Raw genomic sequence first — 14928 nt, 5'->3', positions numbered from 1 at the left:
ATATTCCACAGTAGGAAAAACTCTTCTAGATATCATTCTAGGCAAAGAATTTATGAAGAAATACACACTTTTTATCCTCCATTTGATTTAGTAACTTAAGGGAAAAATTGCAGGTATAAATATATTTTTAATTCTTGACAATTATCAGATATCTTATTATTTTCCAAGTTAGTGAGTGAGATATATTACCTTGTATTATAGTCTTACTTTTAGCTTTTTTAATTCCATCTCTTCATAGGGAAGCTAATCATACCATTTTCTTCATTAAATTACTATTCTTGAGCTTGTCAATTATATTAGGTTCATTATATTTTCATTGATTTGTAGATATTTCTCATATTTTTAATATATAATAATTGTACTGACTTACAAAATATTTTGTTACTATATAAATTGTCACTTTGTATTTGGAGAATCAGGCTTTATTTTTGGCATAAGAATAATTTTTTATTTTACCTTTTCCCATATGCATAAACCTTTGCCTTAACTTCATATACTGAGCATTCTTTCCTCTAACTATCGATCTGTGGGGACACCTCTGTCATATATCAGGTTTCCATATGGCCTGGGGTCTGCTTGTAAGCATCTGTTCCATTTGACTCATTGGAAATCTCTGTTTTAACGTAATGCTCTGTGATGTATCACAGCATGATCATGAGCTTGGATAGCTGGGAGAGCAAGTCCCCTGCAATACTGATTTGTCTCAAAAGTTTCTTATCAATGCTGTGAGATTTGTTATTTAACACATATTTTAGAATCATGTTGTCATATTTTTCATAGTGTCCTACTGCAATTCTTACTGTTATTTCATTAAGAAACAACATCTTTACTTTCTATGGGCATAAATCTCCACTTAAGTAGGTACAATTTAACAACTTATTTTGAAAATGATTCTCTTCAAGCAGTTTATGCACATGATTTGCAAGATTTACTACTAGGTAACTTATAAATGGTATACTTTTATTACAATCTTTAAAGAGGTGTTTTAAATGGTCGTCTGACACTCCAACAAAGCATATGTTTCTGGTTACTTTATTAGAGATTCTTACTATATTTGGACCATTTTATTCATCTCTCCCTATGTTAATTTGGAGGAAAACAGAGAAGTTGAGAATATATTAATAAGAAATAAAGTTAGTTTCTTTAGGAAATAATTTCTTCAGGGTAACTAAGCATTTTGAGATTAACTATTCAGAAACAATTATTAATAGTTTTTTTTAAAGTTAGCACTATTAAATGCCTAAAGGACTGTTATCATCTTTGTGCATTTTATTGTGTATATAAATGACAGCATTTATGAAATACAAGCACAGTTTACAAATATATTAGAAATAAACATTAGATCTCTCCTTTATTGTATCCTACCTGTGTTTCCTATGTTCCAAACAGAGTAGAACAGGGGTGGGGAACTTTTTCATGTTGGAAGCCACATTAATTTAGCTGTAGTCAAATAAGGCCTCATTCAAGAAACTTCAATTAGATATACTTAAAAATGTACATGATTTTGTAAAAATCTAACTACTGTGTACTTAATAATTTCAAAAAATGGAAAATATTTGTTAATATTAAAGTTAACCTTTTTTCATTTCAGCATATTATGGGGGTACAAATGTTACTCCAGCTTTGATTGGGCTCTGTGCAGATATGAAACACATTATCCCGAAAGATGATACTTAGCATCATCCTTTTTGTTTTTGCCCTCCTTTCTGGAGAATATATGTAACATTGAGAAGCAGAGAAGTCATGATCTGAGGATTTAACGTACCTGATAGAGGATCCTGAAGAATTTGTTCCAGATATCATTTCAAAAACAATGATTGTCCATTTTTCCAGATATTTATATGTTTTGGGGAGGTAAATGTGGTATAATATTCTGTCAACCCTAGTATCAATTGACTTATTCCCATCAAGACAAATGTTACAACATTTTCAGAGAAAACAAATCTCTTAATCACATCTGTCAACAATTAATTTTATTCTAAAAAGCAGGTAAACTTTTAATCATCTCAAATATCCTGATTGAAAATACATTGATAAAATTATAGTAATTCTCTAAATAATTGGCTATAAATTGTACCCATCATAAAATCACTCAATATGCAGAGCAGAGAAATATTCTCATTAATTGCTATAATTCATGTTCAGAATTTTCAGCCAATCCAAATCAATTTCCACAAAGAGTATAACCTTTGAACCTAAATAGCTAAAGTTCATCTTTTATTGCTTAACTGTTGCATAAAACAAATTTTTCTGGGTTCATAAGTGAGGAGAAATCTTAAGAAAGATAATTATTGCAAATTAATTCAAGAACAGTGTACCTTTGTACATTTCAGTAGAACAACCTTGAAATTTATTCTTTTAAAAATCTACATTTCCAAAGAACTTATGATTGCAATAGTACTCTTGATATCAGTTCTAAAATAACTAAAATGTGGAGTCTAGATTTTGAATTTGGGAATGATCTCCTAAAATTCTATTACTTTGCTAAACATTTATTTAATGGGAAGAAATTTAGCACCATTTAGAAGGGGGGTTAACCCACTTTATTAGTTACATAATTCTTTATTTTTTCTCTTATATATTTAATTTTATTCTGGAATTGAAAAGTTTAGCATGGCATAGAGTTAAAATTATTACCTCATTTCAAACTTAAAAGTGACACCACGAAGTAAATATCGCTAACCCAGTTTGAAAACTGACTCAAGTAAATTTCCAAAGTCACATAGCTAATAAATGGATAATCCAGACATCGTACATCAACAGACTGATGTCAAGGTGCAAGTTCTTAATCATGCTACTTTCTTGTCCTTTTAAAATATTTCATTATTGGGATTACAACATGTATAAACACACACACATGCACACACACACACACACATATATATATATATATATATATATATATATATATAGAAAGAGAGAGCGGGAGAGGGAGAAAGAGAAAAGCAAAAGGCATTGTGTTGTGAAAAGAACATTAGACTTAGAAAGACAACACTAAGCTAGGATTCTTGTTCAAGCATTTACTGGGTGTGCAAATCAAGATAAACCATATCACTCTCCTAATTTATTTTTCAACATATAAAAAAATAAGTGCATATGAATTTGCTTTGCATTTGTCTCAGCTACATCATAGGACTGTCTGAGCATGAAAATAACATTATACTCTCTAATAAATTCTATAAACATCAGTATGTATAATTAACAATACCAAGTTTTTTCAACTAGCTAAGGTTATATATTTCTAGACCATGTAAATCAATAAAGAATTTCCTGCAGACCTACATTTTGCCTAGGTTCAACTGATCTGAATAGAACATTTTAAATCACATATCTTCCCTTAAGATTCCTAGAAAACAACCAACATTGCATTGTCCAAATCTACTATACATGTGTATGCTATACAATATATACATGTAATGGAATTCAACTTATATCCCCTAAATCTATTAACATAAAATAAAGATAAAAAATTTAAAAATATATCCAATGTTTTCATCTTTTTCAGCCTTTAGAAGCCTTTACAACTATTCATTACTTCTGTCTTAAAGCTTCCTTTCTAATTTTTGGCTTCCCTGTTTTTCACCAACTACTATTTTTGGTAAATCTCACATGCTTGATACACTTTTCCTGGTCTCTAAATGTTGGAGAGAGTATATCTCTTCTCTACTCATACTCTTTCCCCAAGTAATGGCTATATGTAAAGCTACTTATTATCTAACTCTGAAATGTATATCTTTAATCCTGATTTGATCATTATTCTCTACTACTTCAACAGTTTACCCCAGTCCAGGCCATCATTTACCTTCCTCTAAATAATTCAAAAGGCTCTTAATTAATCCATCTCTTTCCGTTCTTGTGTCCAGGTCAATTTCCTGTAGAGTGATATTTTAAGACTAAATTATTTTAAACCACCCTTCCACAAAAAATAATTAAAAGACAAACAAACAAACAAACAAAATATATATATACACACACATACACACACAGACACACAGACACACACATACACACATACATATGGCAATGACATATTTAATAATTTCCCTAAATAAAATACCAAGTTTACCTGTGACGTACCAGATTCCCAGGAGTCTGACGGTCCTGTCTCACCAGCCACATTCCCCAGCAAAGGGGATCTGTGGGTTTGAACCACAATAACCCTTGTGTTTCCCCATAATTTAAATGCATCAAATCTATTCCCATCTCAAGTCATTTGTGTTTGCTTTGCAAGATTCCTGCAAAGCGACTGTCTGCAGGATTCCTTGCGATTATCTGCAGCAGCTGATTCCTGCTTATCTAAGCGGCCTCAGCGCAGTCAGTCGGGTGTTCGACCCCAGGCGCGTGTTTCTCCTTCCCCTTCCTCCTGCTCTGTCCCCCCCACGCCCACCCAGTCATCTCTTTCCCTTGTCGCCCTGTCCTCTCCCCGCTGGTGTTCTCACCTGGCCACCATCTGGAACCATCTAGTGATTTTGGAAGCTCCTTTGTCTTGATGGGAGGCGGAGTCCGCCCCCGCCACACCAGCAGCTCCAGATGCTGTGTCCTCGCCTTCCCTCCCGGCCTGCGGCGGGGACGGTGTCAGCCACCCGGACTCAGCCACCCCGACCCAGCCTCCTGCGACTCTCGGGACAGCACCCCCCCCCCCCCCCCCGCCCAGCCCGGGGGCTCCGTCCGCCTCGTCCCCGCCGCGTCCCCGCCGCGTCCCCGCCGCGTCCCCGCCGCGTGCTCGGCCTCGCGCCCCCGGGTTTCCGCGCGGGGCTGTTCTGTGCCTCAGTGCGTGCAGGCAGACGGGTCCAGACACTCTCTACTCCATTATTCAATCTTATGTCCTTCAGACAACTTAGTAATGTCTGAAATCCTCTTATCTATTGATTTGTTTGTTTTTCCTGCACTTCCAATGTTTCACTCCAAGTCTGCCGTGGCCAAGGACGCAGTCACAGCCGTGTCAACACGGAGGCGACAGCCGTGCAGTGCTCAGTGCGGCCTTTGGCTGGAAGAGAGTCTGTACCGCTCTTGAGAAACCAGTACAATTTTTCGAATATTAATACAATAAATATTACAACTGAACATTGTTTCTTGTGATGCTGTTCAGAATACTGCACCGGACTGCGGGTAAATGCGGGTGCAGGGAGTGACTGCAGACACGCAGCGGCCGCGTGGGGCAGGGCGCACAGACTTTGCCATCAGCAGCAGTAAGTACGCAGCAAAGCTGCAGAAATTTGAATTCCACATAAACAACACTTTTTAAAAATATAGATATGTTCTGTTCATGTTTTGGGGTCATACCTGTACTAAAAAGTTATTTGTTGTTTACTTGAAATTAAATTTAACTAGACAGCCTATATTTTATCTGGCATTATAGGGAACCACGATATCATTCCCAAGAGAATATGAAGCCAATATTTATTCTCAAGATATGTATTAATCATCAATGTATAATCTATTTTGCATTTTCAATATTTATCTTGTTTTGTGACATAATGGATTTTATATCAATTCCTTCTTCTCTAAATACTAACTTATTTTCTGTTGATTTACACTGTATTTATCTTCAAAATTTACATATTGTCACATTATACCCTCCTGTGCTTCAATCTGTTTACTCCTTAACCTTGGAGAAAAAGAAAACAATTGAGTGTGAACACTTGGCTGCTAATTTTCCGAAATGATTTAGACAGGCTGAGGAAAATGGAATGAAAAACTATATTCATATTGAATTCTTTGTAAGCATTATTTAATTTCAGGTGTTTAGATTGAAGAATGTTAGCTCCACATGTTTCTGAGAAATTTCAGAATTAGTTGTGTAAGTTAAGCACAGATGATTTGTATTCCAAACAATGTAGAACTTTATTATGTAACCACACATCAAAGTTTTCTTGCTTTTTTTGTCTCTGAGTGACCATATTTTTTTTTAGAGACGTGTTTAGATAACTTTAGTTTCATCCTAAAGATTTTATATGGTCTTTCAGATATTTGAATATTTTTGATTGTTAAATTTAAACACTAGGTATGTCAGTTAGCCTCAAGGAATGTTATTTGTCCATCTATAAAATAAAGGAAATATGTAGATAGTTTCAAAAGTCCTATAAAACAGAAACATTCTTTTTTTAAATAATTGTAAATCCAAAGTAAATCTTGTCTTCTTTAATCTGAATGAGAGGTTAGCAAATTTTTTCTGTAAAGATCTCAAAAGTAAACATTTCAGTCTTTGCGGGTCACATGGTCTCTGTAATGACTACTCACCTCTGCAAAAACTCACTGTACTGCAAAAACAGCCATAGATAATATGAAAATGAATGAATGTGGCAGTATTTCAATAGAATTTTATTTAAAAAACATAAAGCTGGAACAGAAGGGAATCGATCGGCTAACTGTAGTTTGACCTATTATTTCCAAATATAATTCAGTACAAATAGATAAAGTATATTTTTAGTTGGCCCAGGGATTTCATTTTCTCCCTCCCCCAAACATTCTCTCTCTCTCAGTATTTTCCACCATCTGTTGTTTCTTCTGCACCTCAGATCTAAACTCTTGGCAATTTGGACCTGTATGTAATTCATACTACCCCTTTTATTAGAATCAATCTGTTACAAGATAGTAAAACAAACAACTAAATAAACAAAAACACATAAACAATTATGTATCTCTCATGTATTACTAAAGAGAAAACATGATGTTTTCTAGCTCTTCTATAAAAACAAGACTTTCACTTATTTCCTTGTATAATCCAGTTTTCTTTCAATGTAGTAAACAACAAAGCACAACAATAACAAATCAATCAGGGTCTTTGTAAATGTGCTTTTAATTCATTGTCAGATAACCTCTGCCTTTACTATTTGAATTTACAGTTCTACATAATGGAATGTTGATGATAACTATCTTAATCTTTTCCTAAGTCTCAATATCATTTTTGTAAAATTGTTTATATACATTTCTAAAATGAATATAACTATATGAGAAATAAGTTAAACCATGTCTGTAAATTACTTAGTGTAGCATGGAGCACCTATTAATTAGCTTTTGGTAATTGAATGTAATTTATTTTAGATAGTAAGCATAAAACAAAGTCAACAGCAAAGCTTTACTGTCTTTGTTATCTATTGCTATAACAGAATACCTGAAACTGGGTAATTAATCAAAAAAATAAGTTTATTTGGCTCACCATTCTAGAGGCTAGAAAGCCCTCGACGGAGCAGCCCGTCTGGTGAGGGCCTCCTGCTGCTCTGACTCACTGTGGAAAGCAGAAGGGGAGGTGGGCCTGTGAAAAAGAAAGACCAAGCGCTGGCTCTTAGGGTGACTAACCCGGTCCCCTGGTCCCCTGAGAGCTAGAACTCGGTCACTCTCTCCAGAGATTGCACTAATCTCTTCATGAAGGTGGATCCCTCATAACCCAAACACCTCTGCAAGGTCCCACCACCTCTCAACACCAGGCTACTGGCAATTAAATTTCAACATGAGATTTGGCGAGGACAGACCACAGCACAGCCAAAGCACAGCGTTTGTTGTGGATTATGTTTGTTAAACCATGAACCAGAACTAACATTTGTTTTTCATAGAATAACTGTAGTGTATAAACACAAGGAAATTAGAGTCCTTCCTAATGTCAACTTTTCTTACTTGATGCCAGTCAGAGATGCCAAGATTACCGTCAACATGAAACTCTTAAAGATTAACTTAAATTATTTAGAAATTAACCACAAGCAATTCAGGCCCTTTAATGTATTGCATCTTATAAAATTGGGGATATTCCAGACACCTTTTCAACATCTAGCTATAAAAGGAAGCCAGTGTATCTATTGTTTATTTAAACAACTTACATCAGTAAAATATTATACACATAACACAGATATTTTAATTATGAGGTATGATATAAAACCAATGATAGAGATTGGCAATATTAGGCATATTTTTCTTACTTTATGTAAAGATTAAAAATTGGCTTGGAGAATTTGAATAAAATCAAATACGATTTTATACTACATAAATCTATAGAACTTTTACAGCCACAAAGTTTCAAAGAAAATTGTTGAGTAACTTAAATGAGTCACACAGAGTACAACGCATTTGAATATATTGTTTTTTTAGAAATTCAGAATTTCATTACATCTTTTAGAGCAGCACATTAAATTTAATGCAACAAACATGTTATGCATATTATGAACATTTACCTATGTAAGTTTGGCTATTAAGGGCTTGAGTGAATTTCTTACTTTCTCTGTCAATTAATGTTGTAAAGCATATGGTTAAAATGCGACAGGAAAAAGATATATAAGTGAGAAGAAAACATAATAAAATTTGATCCAAACAACAAGTTGGAGCATCTTACTTTCAATGATAAACTGATAAGTATTAAGTACAAATAAGCTAAGAATAAAGAACAGTAAATTAAAAATTTTATATACATTCCAAAATATACTCAAAAAGAATGAAGTAAATCAAATATGAAGAAAAATTAACACATATGTTTTCATGCATGTGATATGCTAAATGAAAGATCTGTACAGAAACTACAAATAAAAGAATGGTTTTATCTGAAAACATCATAAAATGCAAAGTAGAAAAGTCATTGGCTCAAAAAAAGAATACATTTCATAGATATTTTATTTGAATCACTGAAGTCTTTATTGACAATAATAATGAAGTGTCAAATAATGAAGTTTTAAAATAAATATATATAATATACATAAATATAATATAAAATAAATATATATGAGGTATATTAATGTTCTTATGGAAACATAATTAAAAATCTTGGTCAAAGCAAATAGCTGACCCAAGCTAAACTATAAAGATTGTTAGGCAAACATTTTATAGTAAATATGTAATATTTTTAATATTAATGGAACACTATTATGTAGTATCTCACTGTCATATCTAATGAACAAGACAGTCTCAATATTTCCCTCAGCTTGACCAAATTTGGACAGACTTCTTTTTGTCTCTAGGCCCCTGACCTCTCTTTTCCTATAGAAATTGTAGATTCTTTCATTGCCTTTCTGAGGTCTAAATATTTTAAAAAATTCTTGTTGGTTTTAAAACCCACAGATGTCTTCTTTGCGGACTGGGGCGCCATCCCTCTGAAATGCAATCATCGAGAAACAAAATGCCGCACCTCCCAGCCTTCGTGGGAGGACAGGAGCCTAGATGAGGCGGGGGCTTGCTCCAGGCAGTAAAGCCACCTCCTAACATAAAGATTGGAGAAAGTTTCCTTTTCCTTTGAGTGAGGCCAATTAGAAACACAGAGGACCCTTCTTCCAGTCCATAGCACAACTCTCCAGCCCTTTTCTTCAATGCAGTTGAGTTCAGACTGTGTGCTAGTCTCTCTCACCTGTTGCAATAGCCTGGAACAAAGCCGTATCTGTTGTACTCGGCCAGGTGTAATATTTGCTTTGACAGTAGTGCATCTACTAAGTAATTTTAAATAAAGAAATTATCTAGCTAAGTAGAATTAAAAACTGCTATCCCTAATATCCAGACAAAGCAAAATTGACAGGCAGAATGATTCCAATAATTACTTTATTTTTCAACTTCATTTTGCCTATCTGTATTTCACTTTTATAATATGTAAAATACAGATGCATTTTGTCATAAGAAGGTCTAGTAAACAAGAACTATTTTTTTACTTAGTCAATTATATATCAATTATTTTTATTCTTTTCAGTGTAAACTGTGGCTAGGAGCTAATTACTTTCAACAATCTGTAACTTTAGAAAGAAAAAAATGGCCATTTAATGTGAAATATATACTATATAACATATGATATATTATATATATAGTCTATTTTCCCTGAGATGCCCCTATATTGACTTACAGATTTCTTTCAAGTTACTAGAGCAATATATTCCATGTTTTATATGTTAGGTAGACTAGTACATTTTATTCAGATCTTAATTTTCTGAATTCATTTACTCACAGATAATGACAATATTTCTTTGTATATGATGCCATGACAATTATAGTTAGTTGAAATATAATATATGTGGAAGTACAAAACCATACTGCCTAATTGCATGGGACAAGCAGTGGCACAGGAATTTGCCGTGGAATAGAAACACAAATTATTGATAAGAAAACTCCAAGGAGGACAGAAAAGGTGTTTTAGAAGGCACAAGGAAAGAATGAATGAGAATAAAAAGTAAAGTGTAAAGAACAGGAAAGCCTACCTAAGAAAATGGGAAGTGTATTCTTTTTTGTTTTAGTTTTATTTATTTATTTTTTTATTTCTACATATTACAGGGGTACAAATGTTTAGGTTGCATATATTGTCCTTGCCCTCCCTCCTCCCTGGAGTCAGAGCTTCCAGCGTGTCCATCCCCATTATACCCTGCACCCATTAGGTGTGTATATGCCCATCCCCTCCTCCCTCCCACCTGCCCGACACCCGATGAATGTTACTGCTATATGTGCACTTGGGTGTTGATCAGTTAATACCAATTTGATGGTGAGTACATGTGGCACCTGTTTTTCCATTCTTGGAATACTTCGCATAGAAGAATGGGTTTCAGCTCTATCCAGGATAATACGAGAGTTGCTATATCACCATTGTTTCTTATAGCTGAGTAGAACTCCATGGTATACTTATACCACATTTTATTAATCCACTCATGTAGTGATGGGCACTTGGGTTGTTTCCACATCTTTGCGACTGTGAATTGTGCTGCTATAAACATTTGAGTGCAGATGTCTTTTTTATAGAATGACTTTTATTCTTTTGGGTAGATGCCCAATAATGGGATTGCTGGATCAAATGGTAGTTCTACTTGTATCTGTTTAAGGTATCTCCATATTGCTTTCCACAGAGGTTGCACTAGTTTACAGTCCCACCAGCAGTGTATGAGTGTTCCTGTCTCTCCGCATTCATGCCAACATTTACTGTTTTGGGACTTTTTGATAAAGGCCATTCTCACTGGGGGTAAGTGATATCTCATTGTGGTTTTGATTTGTATTTCCCTGATGATTAGAGATGTTGAGCATTTTTTCATATGTCTGTTGTCCATTAGTCTATCTTCTTTTGAAAAATTTCTGTTCATGTCCTTTGCCCACTTTTTGATAGGGTTGTTTAATTTTTTCTTGCTGATTTTCCTGAGTTATATATAGATTTTAGTTATCAGGCTTTTATCAAATGTGTAACATGCGAATATTTTCTCCCATTCTATAGGTTGTCTGTTTATTCTCATGATAGTTTCCTTGGCTGTCCAGAAATCAGGTCCCATTTATTTATTTTTGTTGTTGCTGGGATTGCCTTTGGGGTCTTCTTCATAAATTCTTTGCCTAGGCCAATGTCTATAAGAGTTTTTCCCACATTTTCTTCTAGAATTCTAATAGTCTCACACCTAAGGTTTAAGTCTGTTATCCACCATGATTTGATTTTTGTGAAAGGTGAAAGCTGTGGGTCCTGTTTCAGTCTTCTACATGTGGCTATCCAGTTTTCCCAGCACTGTTTATGGAATAAGGATTCTTTTCCCCAGTGTATGTTTTTGTCATACACTGGGAAGTGTATTCTCCATATATGTCTTAAAAGAAAAAGGAAATGAGAGGTGGGACTTGAAGACAATCCAGCAGAGACCAGTCGTTGCATTCTGCTTCTGACATTTTCCTAGATGTATATTTTAACTTCAGGTAGAAAATTAAGTTGCCTGTGATCAAATATTTGTATCTGACCCCTGTTATGTATGCATTATATTATTTTAAACAATTATCTATGTAGGCCACATGTCCATTGCTATCAACCCTTGTTAATAGGGGTAGACGTGTTCAGTTTTAGAAAGTGAATAAAATGTAGCACTCAAAAGAACTACATAAATAATGAATGAAGTGAAATGGAACAAATGTATTTTTAATAGCTCTGATGAAAGAATTATTAATTTGAAAATCTCACTGAGCTATCTTTCAGGTTTGTCAATGCATAAATATTATAAACAGTGAATTTTCCTGTGAGGGTCAACACATTGCCCTTTGTGATATGCTGTGTAGCGTATAGTTCTGTGACTCCACTATTTTATGTTTTAGAGGTTGCCTGATTTAACATGGTTAGAATAGTTTCACTAATAACAGACCTGAGCTAGCTTCTTCTCTGTTATCATGAATATTAACTAATTAATAAACCCTTATTCCATAGTGGTATTTTTCACAGCAATAGAAATCAGAAGTTATGCCTTTGAAGATACACATTGTCAGACACATTGATTTTCTTTCTTCCACAATTAAAAACTATTAATTAATGTTCTGCACACCTCGTTATTTATGCTGTCGTGTTGCCCAGGGGTAACATTTAGCACTTTGAGCTGCATTCACAGTATGCATTCAGAATGTCCATGAGCATATTTCTTTATTATAATTATTGATCTATATTAAAGAAATCTTATTTTAAAATACTATCGTGATGAAAATTATAACTCTCCACATTCATGTGCTTTTCTCCTTTGGATTAATGATGATGAAAATCAATGGATTTATTTTCACAATACTATACTGAAAAGATGTTTAGAATTGGATTTACGGCCAGGCACGGTGGCTCACGCCTGTAGTCCTAGAACTCTGGGAGGCTGAGGCAGGCATATCTCTCGAGGTCAGGAGTTCGAGACCAGCCTGAGCAAGAGCGAGACCCCGTCTCTACTAAAAATAGAAACAAATTATCTGGCCAACTAAAAAAATATATATAGAAAAAATTAGCTGGGCATGGTGGCGCATACCTGTAGTCCCAGCTACTCGGGAGGCTGAGGCAGGAGGATCACTTAAGCCCAGGAGTTTGAGGTTGCTGTGAGCTAGGCTGATGCCACGGCACTCACTCTCGCCCGGGCAACAGAGCAAGACTCTGTCTCAAAAAAAAAAAAAAAAAAAGAATTGGATTTACTTTACTAAAACTCTTTTTATCAACTGAAAGAAGCTGTATAATTTCTATCTTTTATCTACTTACATTAATTTGTATTACTGCTAGTTCTTTTTAAAAAAGTAAAATGTGATTAGCAGTGACATAGATCTTCCTTTGTCACTGAAGGTTAATATTATCCAACATTGCAATCTTAACATATCTAGAACTGTTTCATAAGAATCCAGGTTAGCAATTAATACATCTTAATAGAATCTTGTTTGATGTGCTATATATAAATTATTCAAAAAAGTGTATTCATTAGTTAAAGGTAGGGGGTAGAGTAAAAACTGAACAGCTAACCAAACAAAATAATGTTTTTTTTCATGAGCATAACATTTTTTGCTTACTTTTATGTAATTTTGTAGCTTTATGTGGCAAAATCACTGTACATTACATATATATATCAAAGAAAGCATCTATCTTCCTGAGAATTATATATATAAAATTTTAGAGGGAAAAGAAGACTGTTTTCATGTATTCACCATTGTCATTGAGCTTTTACAAAAGATGCTAAGTGAATGTGTGTTGAATTAATTACTGATTCCTTTAAAAACAACATTAATGAAGTTGCTATCATTAAAGATACAAATGTATTTTCAAGAATTTTAGTGGGTATTTCAATCTCATTTTTTTGAGAAGGACTTACATGCTTTTTATAATATGATAAAATGAGAGAAAAAAGAACACACATTAACACATAAACACTTTGCAATTTTCTTGCCCCTGAAAACAGATAATTTGTTAAAAAATAAAAAGTTAAACCTGTAATTAATCTTCAAAGTACCTAGCAGTTGATGGAAAATTGTTTTTCTAACACATTCTATAAATGATGGAGGATTATTCTAACCAAGTACTGCATGGAATATTTGCACATTTAAATTATAGGAAAGGTTAATTGCATTGCTCTGTTAGCATGACCTGCTTGAATACTGAATCCAGGGAGCATAAATGATTTTTAAGTACACAGCAGGAGAGTGGATTTCCCCCCAGGGTTATTTCTAAGGCTTTTGTGCTCAGTGAAGTGATAAGAGATGTTACATATCTCTATGGTGATTGTTGTCAGAATCTGTGATGTTTAAGATCAAGAGACAAAAACTCAGTAAGGCATGGATTTCTGATACCAGCATCTAAACAAAGAAGTAACATTAGTGGCTTTCTTCTTAAAAAAAAAAAAATTATAAAGCACCTGTAAACTGAACCTACTATAATAATGACTTGGATCACTGACTGACATCTTATTCTTTTCAGTCAAATTGTAAAAATTCTACTCTATTCAATATATTTTTTATAATCACATTTTCTTTCTTTAGAGAGTAACTTTTTGGCCAAAAATGTGGAATAATGAAGTGAATGTAATTTAGAATAATGTGTATTACATAGCTGCTACTAAGATTTAAATACACCATTGCTGACACTGATGTAAATGATACCTGACATCACTTAAAATCTTTTGTTGCTATTTGTTGGGAAATGATATGTTTTCCTTGCCTACTGTTTTCTCAGTTCAGTCCTGCAAGTGTTGGACTGTTGAGGAACTTCAGTTTTGAAACTTTGAAATGTGTGAATCTGATGTATATACTGAAAGGCAGGAATGAAAATGATGCTAATATACTCCTTTCCTGGACTATGAATCTTTTTTTATTGTAATGACTCCTTAGTTTGTCTACAAAGAAATTAGGGGTGTAAATGAACCAATTGATCATGCTATTCACTGGATAAACAGCAGCAACAAGATGTTGAAAAATATGATTACAGTTTTGCTGGGTTTTGTGTGTGTGTGTGTGTGTGTGTGTGTGTGTGTGTGTGTGACTTCATCCATAAATAACTTGAGAAAAAGAAAATAAGCAAAACCACTTATTATTTGATATAAATGGCTTTAGCATACCAACTATGCCCAGCTTGACCTTAGTTTCTTGATTTTTTTTTATTTGAACATAAACACAAAGAAAAAATATTCTGTTGATTCTAGAATAATTGTATCCCTTCAGTAATACGCAGAGTTATGGCTGAATAATATACTTATATATTAAGTATAAATAAAATATTCATCTAAGCATCTA

This window comes from Lemur catta, chromosome 23 (genome assembly GCF_020740605.2).
Source record: "Lemur catta isolate mLemCat1 chromosome 23, mLemCat1.pri, whole genome shotgun sequence".
NCBI classification, from domain to species: Eukaryota; Metazoa; Chordata; class Mammalia; order Primates; family Lemuridae; genus Lemur; species Lemur catta.
The sequence above is the reverse complement of the archived record's forward strand: the minus strand, read 5'-3'. Positions refer to the sequence as shown.